Below are 18138 nucleotides of genomic sequence, written 5' to 3'. Positions count from 1 at the left end.
GAGCGGAGAGGATGGGGTGAGGGGCTTCAGACATTCCGAGGGCCAGTGGATTCAAATCAGCTTCTGGGCGGAGGTGAGGGTGAGGGGGTTCCGGACATTTCAAGGGCCAGAGGACTATTCTGATTGTCATTTAAGGAGTTCACAGATGCTAAGATTAGCATTCGTTTACACATCGTCTGGGTAGGGGTGGGATCCATAGATTTTCAGTTGCTTGGCGCCAGGATGGAATGATCTTGGGGTGCCTACTCTGGGAAGCAAAGGCCAGCAATTCTGATAGATAAAAGGAGGTATGCAGCTTTACCTCTCTGCATCCTGCAAATGATCTAGCAATTTACAAAAGCCAAGGTTAGCAGTCATTGTGAGAATGGAAACAGCACTGTTCTTTAAAAAATGGCATTATACAGGTTCTAATTCTAGGCCAGCTATATCACATTTGTATTCCACAACCTCCACCTGCGCCTTTCTACCAACATCCATACTTACTGCTTATTTTGTGCTCTAGGCAAATGAAATAGCCAGTTCACTTATATTTCTGCCTTTGGATCATAAATCAAAGATACTAGCTGTAGGACAAATTCGCTGATGTCAAAACATCCCTTTTCCCACGTCTTTCACTTTACACTCTTCATTCAGAGTTAAATGGCATAGAACTCAGATTTTCAAAGCCTGTTGATTTAATCTGGGACACGGAAAAGTAGGATCAAATAAGTGAAGTAAATGATTCAAATGCAATGACTTCTGTTGTTTTTCCTAAAATTCTTCTGTGGCCTAATTTTCAGAAACTATTTTAGGATAAAAAAGAACCATACTTATCTGGCAGGGGAGAGACCATGATCATGAAGGTGGTTTTCCCAGGGCGAGGCTTATCCATCGCACTCCAGATGTGCTGACCCCTGCGATTTCCCCAAATGTGGGAAACTCGACTGTATAATTTGTGGTAGTGGGGGACTGCGTTCTCACTTTCCCCTGAGAAAAAAAAAAAGAACTAAAAAAAAGTTCTACTAAAAAAATTAAGAGAGAGATTAGTAATTTGGTCAGAGTTTCTTTTCTAAAAAATAAAATAATATTGAGTCAAAGAAGAAAACAAATATAACATCAAACTATGCAAAATAATGAAAATTGACTGAGGGCAGTGGCTCATTTTGGCAGGCTGAGGCAGGGGGATCACCTGAGCCCCGAAGTTCAAGGCTAGCCTGGGCAACATAGTGGGACCTTCATCTCTACAAAAAATACAAAAAAATGTGTGGGACATGGTGGTACACACCAGTAGTCCCAGCTACTAGGGAGGCTGAGGTGGAAAAATCACTTGAGCCTGGAAAGTTGAGGCTGCAGGGAGCCATGAGCATACCAGTGCACTCTCGCCCTGTCTCAAAAAAAATCATAATAATAATGAAAATGAGAACAATACATAGAAAACTTAGTCTATGGGTTGTAGCCAAGCTACAGTGTAACTCATAACCTTAAATGTTTTTCTTCTTAAAAAAAAAATCTAACTATTCAACTCAAAAAAATAGAGTAGCTGAAACAAATCTAAGAAAAGAGAAAATGAAAATCAACTTAAAGAAAATAAAAACAGTATAAATGATAAATCCAATAGCAGATTTTTTGGCGGGGAAATACAAATGAAATAAGCATCTTCCTGTCAAATTCAGTCTTCTCTCTCTCTCTCTCTCTCTCTCTCTCTCTCTCTCTCTCACACACACACACACACACACACACCATAAGTAAAATAAGAAATAAGCAACAGTCTGGACATTTTTAATGATAAAATAACAATTATTTGTATATGCAGATAAAACAGAAATCTCAGTAAACTAGATGATTAACAGAAAAATATAATGGATAATATTGACTCAAGAAGTTGAAAACCTAAAACTTATGACCAAAGAAAAAAATTAAATTAGCAAAGAAATATTTATTAGACGTTTCCCAGGCTCAGATAGTTTTACTGTTTAATTATTTTAAATTTTCCATAGCTGGACAAAAAAACACAAAAATATGAAGACTAATGTAAGGGCCAAACATTGTTATGCCACAGAACTCATTTACATCATATAATTCTCTCTTTCCTCCATGTATTCTTAGAAGTCTGCCTCTAACCTGCCTCTGCCAGAACACTTGGATTTTTCATTTCTTTGCCTTTTAGAATATTAAAATGTTTCTTTCTGGCCAGCTCCACAAAACTCAGATTTTTGATGAAATTTTGCCTTCTCTCATATATTTTAGTGACAGGCCACTTAACTCTTAAACATTTTTAAATGGCATCTGATTCCATTCTGGAAAGCTCTGTGGCTCTGAGAGACCTTGAGACCTACCTTCCTTCCTTCCTTCCTTCCTTCCTTCCTTCCTTCCCTCCCTCCCTCCCTCCCCCCTCCCTCTCTCTCTTTTTTCTTTTTCTTTCTTTTCTTTCTCTCTTTCTTTCTTTTCTTTCTTTTTTTGGCACAGTCGCACTCTGTCACCCAGGCTGGAGTGCAGTGGCCCAATCATGGCTCACTGTAGCCTCAGCCTCCTGGGCTGAATCAATTCTCCAACCTCAGCCTCCTGAGTAGCTGGGACTACAGGCACACACCACACCCAGCTAATTTTTTTTTTTTTTTTTTTTTTTTTTTTTTTTTTTGGTAGAGATGAGGTTTTGCAATGTTGCCCAGGCTGAGAGATCGTATTTCTTTTTCTTTTTTTTTTTTTTTGAGACGGAGTTTCGCTCTTGTTACCCAGGCTGGAGTGCAATGGCGCGATCTCGGCTCACCGCAACCTCCACCTCCTGGGTTCAGGCAATTCTCCTGCCTCAGCCTCCTGAGTAGCTGGGATTACAGGCACGCACCACCATGCCCAGCTAATTTTTTGTATTTTTAGTAGAGACGGGGTTTCACCATGGTGACCAGGATGTTCTCGATCTCTTGACCTTGTGATCCACCCGCCTCGGCCTCCCAAAGTGCTGGGATTACAGGCTTGAGCCACCGCGCCCGGCGAGATCGTATTTCTTAAAGTCATTCGACTAACTAGTCCTTCTGGTTATTAAAAATTACAAATCTGCAATAATTAAACTGAAGTCATATTGACACAAGAATAGCTTTTCAATAAAATAGAATAGAGAGTACAGAAAGTCACAGGATTTTAAAACTATATGTAATTACCAATCAACAGGAAAGGAAATCGTTCTATTTATTGCATAAATAGCATTGTAGAAATTGGCTTGCCATTTGATGATAAAATAAATAATAAAGCCAAGTATGGTGATGCATGCCTGTAGTCCCAGCTAGTCAGGAGCCGAGGCAGGAAAGTGGCTTGAGGCCCAGAACTCAAGGCTGTAGTGTGCCATAATCACACCTGTGGATGGCTACTGCATTCCAGCCTAGACCATATAGTAAGACTCTGTCTCTAAAGATGAATAAATAAATCCCAGATGAATTAAAGATCCAAATATAAAATAAAACCAAAAACTATATCATGAGCACTTCTCTTCAAATAGGAAAGCACATTCCAAGCTTAAACGCAAAAGAAGATACCATAATCCACTGAACTGCATACAAGTTAAAGCACCTATATATAAATAAACATGAAAACCAAAAAGCAATAACCAACTGGAAATGATATTTATAACAAATATGACAAATGATTAATGCCTTTTACATATAAACAGCTTATGCAAATCACTAAGAAAAACGCTACAACCCCAATAGAAAGTTGAGAAAATTATACATAAAGAGGTTTCCCAAAAGAGGAAATAGAAATAAAAAAGAAACATGAAAAAAATTAACACACTAGAAATCAAAGCAAAATTTGCAAATGGCAAAAATGTCCTACTTTTTCAATGAAATTATAAAGATTACAAAAATAAATACTCAATGGTAATGAAGGCATAATACTATAAACATCCTTACATACTACCTTCTTTTCTTTCTTTCCTTTCTTTCTTTTCCTTCTTTCTTTCTTTCTCTTTCTCTCTTTCTTTATTGAGACGGGGTCTTGCTCTGTCACCCAGGCACATCACAGCTCACTGCAGCCTGGACCTCCCAAGTGTAAGCGATCCTCCCACCTCAGCCTCCCAAGTAGCTAGGACTACAGGTGTGTGCCATCACGCCCAGCTAATTTTTTTATTTTTTGTATAGATGTGGCCTCACTATGTTGTTCAGGCTGGTCTTGAACTCCTGGGCTCTAGCAATCCTCTTGCCTTGGCTCCCCAAAGTGCTAGGATTACAGGCATGACGGTAATAGACAGATATCCTTCTATTAAAAGTTAGTCAGTATAACATTCTGGAAAGCCATTTAACACTATCAAGCACGTTTAAATACTCTACCTTTTAACCCAGTTTACCTATGTATTACTAATCTATTGCTACATAATAAACCCTAATATTCAGCAATTTAATTTTTTTTTTTTGAGACGGAGTTTCACTCTTGTTACCCAGGCTGGAGTGCAATGGCGCGATCTCGGCTCACCGCTACCTCCGCCTCCTGGGTTCAGGCAATTCTCTTGCCTCAGCCTCCTGAGTAGCTGGGATTACAGGCACACGCCACCATGCCCAGTTAATTTTTTTGTGTATTTTTAGTAGAGACGGGGTTTCACCATGTTGACCAGGATGGTCTCGATCTCTTGACTTCGTGATCCACCCGCCTCAGCCTCCCAAAGTGCTGGGATTACCGGCGTGAGGCACCGCTCCCGGTCAGCAATTTAAATATTTTAAAGGATCATAACATTTATTATCTCACATAGTTTCTATGAGACAGGAATCTGGGAGCATCTTGGCCTGAATGGTCCCGGCTCAGGCTATTTCATGAGGTTTCATTCTAGCTGGTGGCCAGGGCTTTGGTTGTCTGAAGGCTTAGCAGGGGCTGCTGGATCTAGTCCCAAGGCAGCTCATTCACAAGGTAGTTGGTGGAGGCCTCAGGTCCTTACCACATGGATCTCTCCAGAGAAACACTAAAGTCTTCTGCCAGAACAAGTGAACAGCACAGAGAGATCCAGGAGAAAGCCACAATGGCTGGCCACAGGAATCACACTTCATCGTTTTTGCAATATCATTTTGGTAACACAAAAAATCTCCATTCAGTAGGAAGAGGGACTGAGGGGGAAGGGATGGTACTTACACAGTAACAATGGAAAAGGGGGCAGCTTGTTAGAGGACGGTCAACAGAATCTCTTTGTAGGAACTGAATTTAACCGAATAATCGGAAATGCAGATAAAACTTTATGCATTAAGATATTCATTATAATAATATTTATAATAGTAACAATTTGTAAACAGAAACAGTGAAGCTGATTAAGTAAATCATGGCACATCTCTCCAATATTCAGTTGTATTCTATATTGCCTCTTATGTATGGTGTCACATCAAAAATACATGTCACTTTCATATTTCTGTATATACTTATATGTATAGAAAAAGGATGAGAAGAAAATGGATTAAATATTAATGGCCACTACCTCTGGATGATGGAATAATATTTTTTACTTTACTTTTCATACTTTTCTCCATTTTTTAAATTTTCTAAAGTCGATATATGTTACATAGATAATTAGAAATAATTATTTCAAGGAATTACAAATATCATTAAGTCTATTGTGCCTATAGTCTAATGGTAAGAAGAAAAAAAACAACAGGAAAACTCACTTATCTTGGAAGAATGTTACTGAAATTATTCCATTTTTCAGTCCAACAAATTTCGAATTCATTTTGAGGAAGATATATACAGATATTAATCTGTATGTATTATGTACACAAGTTAAAAAACAGAATGACAGCAGGTGCGGTGGCTCATGCCAGTACTTTGGGAGGCCGAGGCAGGTAGATTGCTTGAAGTCAGGAGTTCGAGAACAGCTTGGCCAACATGGCAAAACCCAATCTCCACCAAAAAATAGAAAAATTAGCTTGGCACACGCCTGTAGTCCCAGCTAATCAGGAGACCAAGGCATGAGAATCACTTGAACCTGAGAGGCAGAGGTTGCAGTGAGCCAAGATCGAGCCACTCCAATCCAGCCTCGGTGACAGAATGAGACTCTGCCTCAAAAAAAAAAAAACAGATCAACAACAGATATTTTCAGAGTATCTTCTAGAGTTAACAAACACATTCACATAGTTATTTGCTTGATAAATCAGAATATTCTGCAATTAACACCCTTTCCAGCTATTTATATCAGTTTAGATGTTTGAAAAATGCCCTTTGTGGCCAGGCGTGGTGGCTCACACCTGTAATCCCAGCACTTTGGGAGCCTGAGGTGGGCGGATCACAAGATTAGGCGTTGGAGACCAGCCTGGCCAGCATGGTAAAACCCCGTCTCTAATAAAAAAAAATACAAAAATTAGCTGGGCATGGTGGTGTGCACCTGTAATCCCAGCTACTCGGAAGACTGAGGCAGGAGAATTGCTTTAACCCAGGAGGTGGAGGCTGCAGTAAGCAGAGATCATGCCACTGCCCTGCAGCCGGGGTGACAGAGCAAGACTCTGTCTCGGAAGGAAGGATGGAAGGAAGGAAGGAAGGAAGGAAGGGAGGGAGGGAGGGAGGGAGGGAGGGAGGAAGAGAAAGATGCCCTTTGTGAATTGTAACTGAATAGAGCCAAATTCTTCTGGGGCATATGGCTGTGCAACATTCACTGGGAAAGGCAACTAATTGTATGTGCGTACACCTCAGGGAAGAATTTGTTTAAGATAATCGAAATATGTTTGAGTTGAATCTTTACTCCAGCTGATGGTCATCACTTTAACTGTGTTCTTTTCAAAGCTTTATTACACACGCTATGAAAATACAGAGCTTGACCGTACTGATGGAAAGCAAGCAATCTCCCCCTTTAAAGGTGCATTCATTCTTTCAGCTCGGTAGGGTCACAATGCAAGGTCCTGAAAATGAGTGCACAGCTGAGTCAGAAAGTTAATAAGGGAATGTGCCTAGCTAAATATCTTAGCTACTCAGTTCATTTCAGGGGAAATTTGTTGAAGGGTATATTTTCATCATTTCTTGCCAGATTTATAAAGCATGACATGTTGTGTTGCTAAAACTAAGTGATTCTCCCAGGGGGAGGAAGTAACTACTATAGTGGCTATTTATTCCACTTTACTTATTTAAGAAAACATAAAAAGCTATTACCAGGTGAATAGAATGCTTTGTTCTGAATCTAAATGACAAAGCAATTTTTTTTTTTTTGAGACAGAGTTTCCCTCTCTTCACCCAGGCTGGAGAGCACAATCTCAGCTCACTGCAACCTCCGCCTCCTGGGTTCAAGCAATTCTCTTGCCTCGGCCTCCCAAGTAGCTGGGATTACAGGCGCCCACCACTATCCCCCCCGCTAATTTTTGTATTTTTAGTAGAGACAGGGTTTCACCATGTTGGCCAGGCTGGTCTCAAATTCCTGACGTCAGGTGATCCACCCACCTTGGCCTCCCAAAGTGCTGGGATTACAGACATGAGCCACCGTGCCTGGCCCAAAACAATCTTTTAGAAGGTGTAACCAAGAAAAAGAAGGAAATCGGGTGCTTTTTGTTTGTTTTTTGTTTTTTTTTTTAGGGATTTAGGGTATTCTTATGAGCACAGGAATAAAGGGAAAATGCAGACATAATGCATAAGACGTAAGTTGCAGACATAATGCCTATAAAACAAAAGGCACCGTTTGATGAGGTATCTGGTTGATATAATGGGAAACCCAGTAATTCAGACTTCAAAGGAGATTTTTTAATGCTTAAACTATGTTGTTTGTCTGATTTAATTATATGATCACCAACTTTCCCACTTTATGTTAAAAAGTGACCAGGTACCACAGTATGGCCTAGAAAGCCCCATCCACATCCGTCAGAACACATCCGGCGGGGCTCCACTGGTGTGACCCTCTGACCAGCTGCCAGCCTGCTGTCATGTGCTTCACATTACTTCCAAACCATGTGGTAGATGACAAAGAATAAATGGCCACAAATTCTTCGTAGCAATTTCCACCAGGATATGGATTCTACTTCCCCACCCCTTAAACCTAGACAGGCCTTGTGACTTGCTTTGGACAATGGGACATTAGCAATCATGATGCAAGCAGAGGCCTGAAAAACATTTATGCAATGGGGCTTGTCCTGTCTTGCCCCTTTTGGAAATCAGCTGCCATGTGGGACAGAGATTTCTCTTCTACTTCAATAACCCTTGAGTTCAACCTTCCTGGTAAAACTATTGGTTTAAACTTTTTTTAAAAAAGAAACAGTCTTGCTCTACCACCCAGTCCAGTGGTGCAATCCCGGCTCACTGCAGCCAGCCAGAACTCCTGCTCCCAAGCAACCCTCCCGCCCCCACCTATCGCATGTTGGGATTAGAGGTGTGAGCCACTGCACCTGGCCAAATGTTGTTTTTGATAGATAGTTGGTAGATATTTATATTTACTTAACAAAGAACTAAGCAAGGAGATTGATGAAAGTCATGAAAATGAATACATTTCTATGTCTTGCAGGAAAATAAAGTAAATCAAAAAGAAGGCATAACCTTATATATAATAGGGTCCTAACTTATAAATAGATTATAATAGTTATCTATAAGTCAGCTGTCTGGGTCTTAGAACATGTATCCACACATCTATCACGGTATCTGGCACATATTTTGTGCTCAAAAAATGGTTCTCGAATAAGTGAATGAACAAATGGAAAGTCAAATGACTGTTATGTTCCCTGATAGACAAGAAGAAACTGAATATGCTTCGTGATGGTTACTTTTATAAGTCAGATTGGTGAAATCATTGTACCCAGTTTATTCAATTAAACACAAATCTAGGTGAAGGTATTCTCTAGATATGGTTAATAGCTACACGTAATTGACTTTAAGTAAAGGAGATTATCTTTTATAACCTAGGTGGGCTTCATCCAACCAGGTTTACATTTTTTCTCAAAGTAAAAAAAAAAACATTTAAAGGCTGGTAAATGGCTGGGCACAGTGATTCACACCTGTAATCCTAGCACTTTGGGAGGCTAAGGCAGGAGGCTTGCTTGTGTCCTGGTGTTCAAGACCAGCCTGGGCCACATAATGAGACATGTCTCTACAAAAAATTAAAATATCAGCCAGGTGTGGTAGCACGTGCCTGTAGTTCCAGATACTCTTGAGGCTGAGGCAGGAGAATCATTTGAGCCTTGGAGTGTAAGGGTGAAGCAAGCCAGAATTGCACCATTGCACTCCAGCCTGGGTGATACAGCAAGACCTTGTCTCCAAAAAAGCTTTTTAAAAAGAAGGAGGGCAAATGGAGTGAAAGGGTTTAAAGCTCTAATACTGTCCAGAAACTGGTGATAATACTGACATTACAATTTTAATTAAGCAAGGATTTATATTGTAATCTCTTGAGTAACCATTTAAAGAGTAGTAAAACAATACTGGCATGGACGTTGTGGAGGATAGAGTAACAAAAAATAACTACTCCAAATAAAGGCAAGAAAAGCGAGGAAAAGAGAGCTACAAAACAGATGGGTTAAAATAGAGAACAAATAGTAAGATGGCAGGCAAATCCAAATGTATCTGTTTACACTAAATGTAAACAGACTAATCAAATGAGAATAGTTGTCAGACTGGATTTTTAAATGATTTTCTTTTTATACTGATAGTAAGATATTATTTGCCTTCTTCACTCTAGACAAGTGCACTTATATGGGGAAAGCAATGGTGGGATAAACTGCTGGCACCTGAGCCCAAGTCAAGGCGGTAGCACCAAACGTATTAATAACCATTTTACTTGTCAACACCAGAGACTCACATACACACATAAAGAGTCAATTTCACTTAAGACTGTCCTTGGAGGGCCAGGCACGGTGGCTCAAGCCTATAATCCCAGCACTTTGGGAGACTGAGGCAGGCAGATGGCTTGAGGCCAGGAGTACAAGACCAGCCTGGCCATCTCTACTAAAAATACAAAAATTAGTCAGGTGTGGTGGTGCACGCCTGTGATCCCAGCTACTTGGGAGGCTGAGGCAGGAGAATCACTTGAACCCAGGAGGTGAAGTTTGCAGTTTAGCTGAGATCGTACCATTGCACTCCAGCCTGGACAACTCCATCTCCAAAAAATATACATATATCCTTGATGAAGCACTAAACATTTTTTTTTTTTTTGAGACAGAGTTTTACTCTTGTCGCCCAGGCTGGAGTGCAATGGCGCAATCTTGGCTCACTGCCACCTCTGCCTCACGGGTTCAAGTGATTCTCCTGCTTCAGCCTCCTGAGTAGCTGGGATTACAGGCATGTGCCACCATGCCTGGCTAATTTTTGTATTTTTAGGGATTTCACCATGTTGGCCAGGCTGGTCTCGAACTCCTGACCCCAGGTGATCCACCTGCCTCAGCCTCCCAGAATGCTGGGATTACAGGCATGAGCCACCGCACCCAGCAAACATCATTAATTTTATCAATCTCAAGTACAGTTCTTTTTAGTACATAAAGAATTTCAGAAGTTTTCTCCTACTGCCCTGTTTTTGTACAAAAAATCGCCTCTTCAGGATTCTAATAAATGGTTAATTCATTTTGGCCTGAATGGATACAAAGTACAGGGAAGGTATTCTATAGAGTTTAACATGGGGTCACCCGTTCCTATTGTCCTTTTTGTACCCTGACCCACCTCTCAGTACCCCCAGAGAACAGATGCTCACTTCCTTCCAAGGAAAATAGTGTCACCTTTGACCATGCTAGTTGTTAAAGGCAACTTTCAACAACATTCTAATATCTTGGCTAACAAAGCTGGAGATTTCATAAAAGTTATAAATCAGATAATACTAAAGAAGAGTCAGGAGTTCTGGCCAGGCGTGGTGGCTCATGCCTGTAATCCCAGAACTTTGGGAGGCCAAGGTGGGTGGATCACCAGAGGTCGGGAGTTCAAGACCAGCCTGACCAATATGGAGAAACCCTGTCTCTACTAAAAATACAAAACTGGCCCAGTGTGGTGGCAAATACCTGTAATCCCAGCTACTCAGGAGGCTGAGGCAGGAGAATCACTTGAACCTGGGAGGCGGAGCTTGCAGTGAACTGGAATGGCCCCACTGCACTCCAGTCTGGGCAACAGATCGAGAATCCATCTCAAAAAAAAAAAAAAAAAAAGAAGCCAAGAAGAAAAGGGTTGACACTCGGTTCAGACTCACATGATGTGAAAATGCCTGCCATGTTTCATATGAGTCAGAAAGAGTCAAAGAGTCAAAATCAGATAATATCTGATGGTCTCTAGGGTCATATTTTTGAAGATAATATTTCTGACAAAGTTGCATTTCTTAAATTCTAACAATTACCAGGGATGTTCAGGGCATAAACCTGCTGACCAGCTTCTCTGGTAGATCTCACTCAAAGTGGGTTCCACCATCAAAAAGAAACAGATTGGAATGCACACATTGATGTCAAACAAGCAGTTTGTATTGTTTATATTGTGTCGAATATTCCAAAAAGCACAAGAGATTTCTAAAACCTCTGATAGCCAACTCGATCCAACAGTATCCATTAGGTGCTCCCAATTTAGAAAATGACGGGAACCATGTCACAGGAGGTATTTTTTAAATGACTTCTATAACTAGTCAATAAACTTGCCAATGACACAGAAAAATCTAGTCAATCTACTTAATATCTTAGAAAAGTAAAAAGGCTAAGAAAGCCCAAGTTTGAAACCTTCTGAGGAATAAAAATCATCTCTACTCTAGCAGAAGGAGATAGATTTAAGCTCCCAACCCAAGAATTTTAAAAACTTTTAAATACTGACAAAGATGGCAGGCTGCGGTGGCTCATGCCTATAATCCTAGCCCTTTGGGAGGCTGAGGCAGAAGGATCACTTGAGCTCAGGAGTTTGAGACCAACCTGAGCCACACAGCGAGACCTCATCTCTAATAAAATTTAAAAAAAGAAATTAGCCCAGCGTGGTGGTGCGTGCCTGTAGTCCCAGCTACTTGGAGGGCTCAGCCAAGAGGATTGCTTGAGCCCGAGAGATCGAGGCTACAGTGAGCCCTGATTGTGCCTAATTGTACATTCCAGCCTGGGTGATAGAGCCAGATCTTGTCTCAAGAAGATAAATAAGACCTGGCGCGGTGGCTCAGGCCTGTAATCCCAGCACTTCGGGAGGCCGAGGCAGGTGGATCATGAGGTCAAGAGATTGAGACCATCTGACCAACGTGGTGAAACCCCATCTCTACTAAATACACAAAAATTAGCTGGGCATAGTGGCACGCACCTGTAGTCCCAGCTACTTGGGAGGCTGAAGCAGGAGAATCACTTGAAACCGGGAGGCAGAGGTTGCAGTTAGCTAAGATCACACCACTGCACTCCAGCCTGGCGACAGAGCAACACTCCATCTCAAAAAAATAAATAAATACTGACAAAGAAGAATTCTTGTGGAGGGTGTGTGTGTGTGTGTGTGAATAAGGGGTCAAGAGGATATGACATATAACATTGTTTAAATGCTAAATAAAATTGTCCTCACAGAATGTACTACCTCATGTAAACTTTCTCTTCTCTTCATTTTCTTATCTTTAACTTCTTTGCCAAATGCTAGACAATATTTATTTAAATTTTCCCTTCATAGCTATAAATCAGCAATAAAACTTATACTTTAAAATTTTAATCAGTATATACACAGTCTTATATTTATATGCCAACAGAAAAGATGGTGGAAACCAAATCAGGAATACATGAGAAAATAGCAGTGACCAAAACCAAAAACTCATTTTATAATAAAAAGCCTATCAGTCACATAATGCCAGTGGTAGCCACCCAAGCCTTACTGTGTGCCAGGCACCGTCCATGTGCTGTCACACCGGTGGCTTATGACCACACCTGAGTGTGTCAGTGGGTCCTCTGAAAAGCAGATGGAGCTCGGAGTACAAGAGGTTAATTGCGGGACAGCACTGGTGAAAGATGAAAGTCAGAAGAAGCAAGGCTGGGCAGGGAGAGTCTTCAGACTGTGCTGCAGATCTGACACCTATTAAAGGAAAGGGGGAGGGAAGTGGGTTTGGGCAGGGAGAGCCTCAGAACGCGCCACAGACCTGACAAAGCCTGGGCCAGTCTGGGAGGACATCAGCAACTCTGGACCAGAGCTGGCCAGTAGCAGTCTTATTTTGGGCTGCAGTGCCTATGCCCACAAGCCACTGAGCTCAGTCACTAGCTGGGGGCTACTACGAGATCAAGGTCTCACCTCCAAAGGTGAGGTGGATTCCAAAGGTGCTAATGGCTGAAGGCACCTGCTCACTGCACTCTTTAAGAGCTGAACAGCAAGCCCTTTCTTGGGAAGGGAAATCTGAGCATGCTCCTCCATGGTTATCTCACTAAGGGAGATTTTATTATGATTCTCATTTTTCAGAAAGAAAAACAAGGCACAAAAAAAAAAAAAAAAAGAAAGAAAAACAAGGCACAAAGGTATGTAAATTTCCCAAAGTCAAACAGCTAGTAAAGAGCTAATAAATGTCTCCTATTTGCCTTGCAAATAGTAAAAGTAACTTTCTTTTTTTGTTGGGTTTTTTTTTTTTTTTTGAGATGGAATTTCACTCTTGTTGCCCAGGCTGGAGTGCAGTGGCATGATCTCGGTTCACTGCAAACTCCGCCTCCCAGATCCAAGTGATTCTCCTGCCTCAGCCTCCCGAGCAGCTGGGAGTACAGGTGCACACCACCACATCCGGCTAATTTTTGTATATTTAGGAGAGATAGACAGGGTTTTACCATGTTGGCCAGGCTGGTCTTGAACTCCTGACCTCAGGTAATCCACCCACCGTGGCATCCCAAAGTGCTGGGATTACAGGTGTGAGCCACCGTGACCGGCCATAAAAGTAACTTTCTAATTTATTGGGAGTTTTTAGAAATGTTTAGCTTTCATTGATAAGTTATTTAAAAATGCTTTAAAAAAATATTTTGTGAGCCAAAATCATCCCATTGCACTCCAGCCTGGGCAAAAAGAGTGAAACTCCATTTCAAAAAAAAATGAAAACAAAAAACAAAGAAAGTTACTTTCACTATCAACTGCAAGGCAAATAGGAGACATTTATTAGCTCTTTACTACCTGTGTGACTTTGAGAAATTTACGTACCTTTGTCCCTTGTTTTTCTTTCTGAAAAATGAGTGTTTTATATTGTTTTAAAATCTGCTAAGTATACAAAAAGAAAACCTATCATGTAAAAGTTCAAATTTTAAAAAGCAAAATAATATGGGAGAATATATCCCAAGTTCCAGAAATGTTTAGCCTTATTTTTCTCTTCTCTCTAATCAAAAGGTGTTATTTTTAAGTTTAGTCTCTGGACTGCAGTCAAAGGTGCTAAGTTTCAGTGTTGAAGAGTTTACAACATAGGTTTCAACATGTGAGAGCTGGAACTGTAGGAAGGTGCTCAGAGACCGCCAATTACAGCAGCACTCCCAGGTGTGGCCATAACAATTTTATTACCAACACACTGGCCCTTTGCACTGCTTTCACTAGGGGAAGTAGAATAACCTTCAGGAAACAGTCAAGCAGCCAGTGGTCAAGGAGTTTAGGCACTATTTGCCTGATATTTTCTAAATCGATTTACTTATTATCTAGAGATCTTTCTCCTTCACTTCAGTTTTCACCTTTCCTGACACAGAAGAAAACATAGCTTTGAACAAGGAGAGTCGAGGTGGCACAGACCTTCAGAATATCTCATCTCCTTCCTGCTAGCCAATTATTTCACTATTATCTGCATGGAAAAGAAGAGGAGAGGAAGCCTAGGGAGGGAAGTCTTAGAGCTACTGTCGGAATTACCTTTTCATTGCATGAAAAACAATCCTTCCGGATCCTTAAAAAGTTTGTTTTTGGCAGGGTGCGGTGGCTCATCCCAGCACTTTGGGAAGCCAGTGGGTGGATCACAAGATCAGGAGTTCAAGACCAGCCTGACCAACAAGGTGAAGCCCCGTCTCTACTAAAAATACAAAAATTAGCCTGTAGTGGTGGTGCGCACCTGTAATCCCAGTTACTCAGGAGGCTGAGGCAGGAGAATCGCTTGAACCTGGGAGGAGAGGTTGCAGTGAGCCGAGATCAAGCCACTGCACTCCAGCTGGGCAGCAGAGCGAGACTCCATCTCAAAAAAAAAAAAGTTTGTTTTTAACATAATGTTTTAAAAACACAATTTAAGTTTATTGTAGAAAAAATAAGAAAACACTAAGGCAGAAAGAAAAGGAGAGTCACCATCCAGGACTCCCTAACATGATTTATTTTTTATTTATTTGTTTTGAAATGGAGTCTCACTCTGTGGCCCTGGGATTCCAGGTGTGAGCCCCTGCACCCAGCCTTCCAAACACCTTAGTGTATGCACTTCCAGTCACTCCTCTCAGGTGTATTTTGGTCTTAGAACTAGTTTTTCTTCACTTGAAATCATAGACATCTTTTCACATCAGCAAGTTCATTTGTACAAATTTGTACATACAATTCTAGCACAATTTATTCAAGTAATACTCTATTAAACACTTTAATTTGTTCTCTTCCTTTTTGTCTACATTAGAAACAACAATTTAGTGAACATCCTTGGAGCTGAATCCTTTTTTGCAATATTCTGAGATAAAATGCATAAAACACAAAATTTAACATATTAACCATGTTCAAGTGTCCAGTTCAGTGTTTTGTTTAGATTCATAAGGTTGGACAAACATCACCACTACCTAATTCCAGAACACTGCCATCACCCCATAGAGATAACCCATACCTACTAGCAGTCCTTCCCAATTCCTCCCTACCCCTGTTACCTGGAAACCACTACTCTAGTTTCTGTCTCTATGGATTTGCCTATTTCAGGCATTTCATGTAAACGGGATCATACCACATAGGTTCTTTTGTGTCTGGCTTGTTTCACTTAGTATAGTATTTCCAAGATTCATCCAAATGGTAGCATGTATCAGTCTTCATTCCTTTTTGGCTGAATTATTTTTTGTGGCTGAATTATTCTTCCACTGTATGGATATACCTACCACATTTTGTTTATCTATTCATCAGTTGATGGACATTGGTCATTTCTACCTTTTGGCTGTTGTGAATAGTGATGCTGTGAACATTTTTAGACAAGTTTTTGTGTGGGGATGTTTTCAGTTCTCTCGGGTATATAGCTAGAGGTGGAATTGCAGGGTCACTCTACGTTTACCATTTTCAGGAAGCACCAAACATTTCCACAGCAGCTGTGTCATTTCCAGGCCTACCAGCAATGTATTAGGATTTTAATGGGTTCTAATTTCTCTGCCAATGCTTCTTTTCCTTTTTACTATTATTGCCATTCTATTAGGCATGGTTTTGATTTGCATTTCCTTAATAACTAATAAAGGTGAGCATCTTTTCATGTGCTTACTGGCCACTTATATATCTTCTCTGAAGAAATGGCTATTTAAATCCTCTGCCCAATTTTTTTTTTCTTTCTTTCTTTTTTTTTTTTTTTTTGAGATGGAGTCTTGCTCTGTTGCCCAGGCTAGAGTGCAATGCTGCAATCTTAGCTCACTGAAACCTCTGCCTCCTAGGTTCAAGCATTCTCCTGCCTCAGCCTCCCAAGTAGCTGGGAGTACAGGCATGCGTGACCACACTCAGCTAATTTTTGTATTTTTAGTAGAGACTGGTCTCAAACTCCTGACCTCAAGTGATCTGCCCACCTTGGTCTCCCAAAGTGCTAGGATTACAGGCATGAGCCACCATGCCTGGCTTTTTCTTTAAGATGGAGTCTCACTCTGTCACCCAGGCTGTAGTGCAGTGGCACAATCTTGGCTCACTGCAACCTCTGCCTCTCAGATTCAAGGGATTCTCCTGACTCAGTCTCCTGAGAAGCTAGGCATGTACCACCACGGCCGGCTAATTTTTTTTTTTTTTGCAGGAACAGGGTTTCACCATGTTGATCAGGCTGGTCTAAACTCCTGACCTCAAATGATCTGCCCAACCTCGGCCTCCTAAAATACTGGGATTACAGGCATGAGCCACCGTGCCCGGTCCTTTGCCCAATTTTTAATTTGGTGTTTGTCTTTTTATTGTTGACATTAAAAAGTTATTTATATATTCTGGATAGTATGCCCTTATCAGATAAATGATTCACAAATATTTTCTCCCATTCTGTAAGTTGTGTTATCACTTTTTAAAAAAAATTTTTTAAATAGAGCTAGGGTCTTACTGGTTACCCAGGTTAGTCTCGAACTCCCAAATTCCTGGACTCCAGGAATCCTCCTGCCTTGGCCTCCCAAAGTGTTGGGATTGCAGGTGTGAGCCACTAGGCCAGGCCTTCACTTTCTTGATGGCGTTCTTTATACACAAAAGTTTCTAATTTTGATGAAGCCCAATTTATCTTTTTTACTTTTGTTATTTATCCTTTTGATGTAATATTTAAGAAACTGTCATGAAGATTTATATCTATGTTCCCTTCAAGAGTTTTATGAGCTCTTACATTTAGGTCTTTGATCCATTTTGAGTTAATTCTTGTATACGGTATGACATTTTAAGTATCTACTTTGGATAGATTCCTAGAAGGTGGACATACAATGCTTCAGGGTTTTTTGTTTTTGTTTTTGTTTTTTGGTTTGTGTTTTTTTAAAGAGACAAAGTCTCATGTCTTGCTCTGTCTCAAAGGCTGGAGTGCAGTGGCACTATCATAGCTCGCTGCAGCCTAGAAATCTTGAACTCAAGCAATCCTCCCACCTCAGCCTCCCAAGTAGCTAGGACTACAGGTGCATACCACCATGTTCAGCTAATTTTTAAAATTTTTTGTAGAGAGAGGGTCTTGCTATGTTGCCTGGGCAGGTCTCAAACTCCTGGCCTCAAGCAATCCTCCCACCTTGGCCTCCCAAAATCCTCCCAAAGGGATTACAGGTGTGAGCCACCACACCAGGCCCAGTTTTAAGTACAGAAGCTGAATTTCTAATTCCAGTTACAGTTTTATCAATGAAGGCAAAAGAAATAGAAATGCATTTATTTAACAAAACATTATACTATTTTCTTTGTAAGCAAATAATTAAAATTGACAAGAAATTACTGGATTACTGCCTCACTCATTTGCCATCACTTTTTCCAACTGCTGTTCCTACTTCTTAATTACTTTTGTCTGGTGCTTTGCAAAACCGTCACTGTGAGGCTTCATTCTGAACCTTAACTCTCAGATCACTGTAGCCAGGTTTCATCTCTTGCTAAAGATGCCACATGAAGGGATGGCATGAAGGAGCTGGTGGGTCCAAGGCTCTTCACAGACATGCAAACCTGGAGAAACCA

The 18138-nt window shown here is 40.8% G+C and overlaps 1 non-coding gene across 1 annotated transcript; it reads left to right on the top strand.

Moving 5' to 3' along the window:
* Positions 1–805: 805 nt before the first annotated feature.
* Positions 806–969, top strand: LOC118144734 (U1 spliceosomal RNA). Its single transcript, XR_004729473.2, has one exon. It is a non-coding gene; the product is annotated as a U1 spliceosomal RNA (small nuclear RNA).
* The last annotated feature ends 17169 nt before the right edge of the window (positions 970–18138 follow it).

The sequence above is a fragment of the Callithrix jacchus genome, chromosome 9 (genome assembly GCF_049354715.1).
Source record: "Callithrix jacchus isolate 240 chromosome 9, calJac240_pri, whole genome shotgun sequence".
NCBI lineage: Eukaryota > Metazoa > Chordata > Mammalia > Primates > Cebidae > Callithrix > Callithrix jacchus.
Note: the sequence above shows the minus strand (reverse complement) of the source record. Positions and strands in the feature narration are given on the sequence as shown.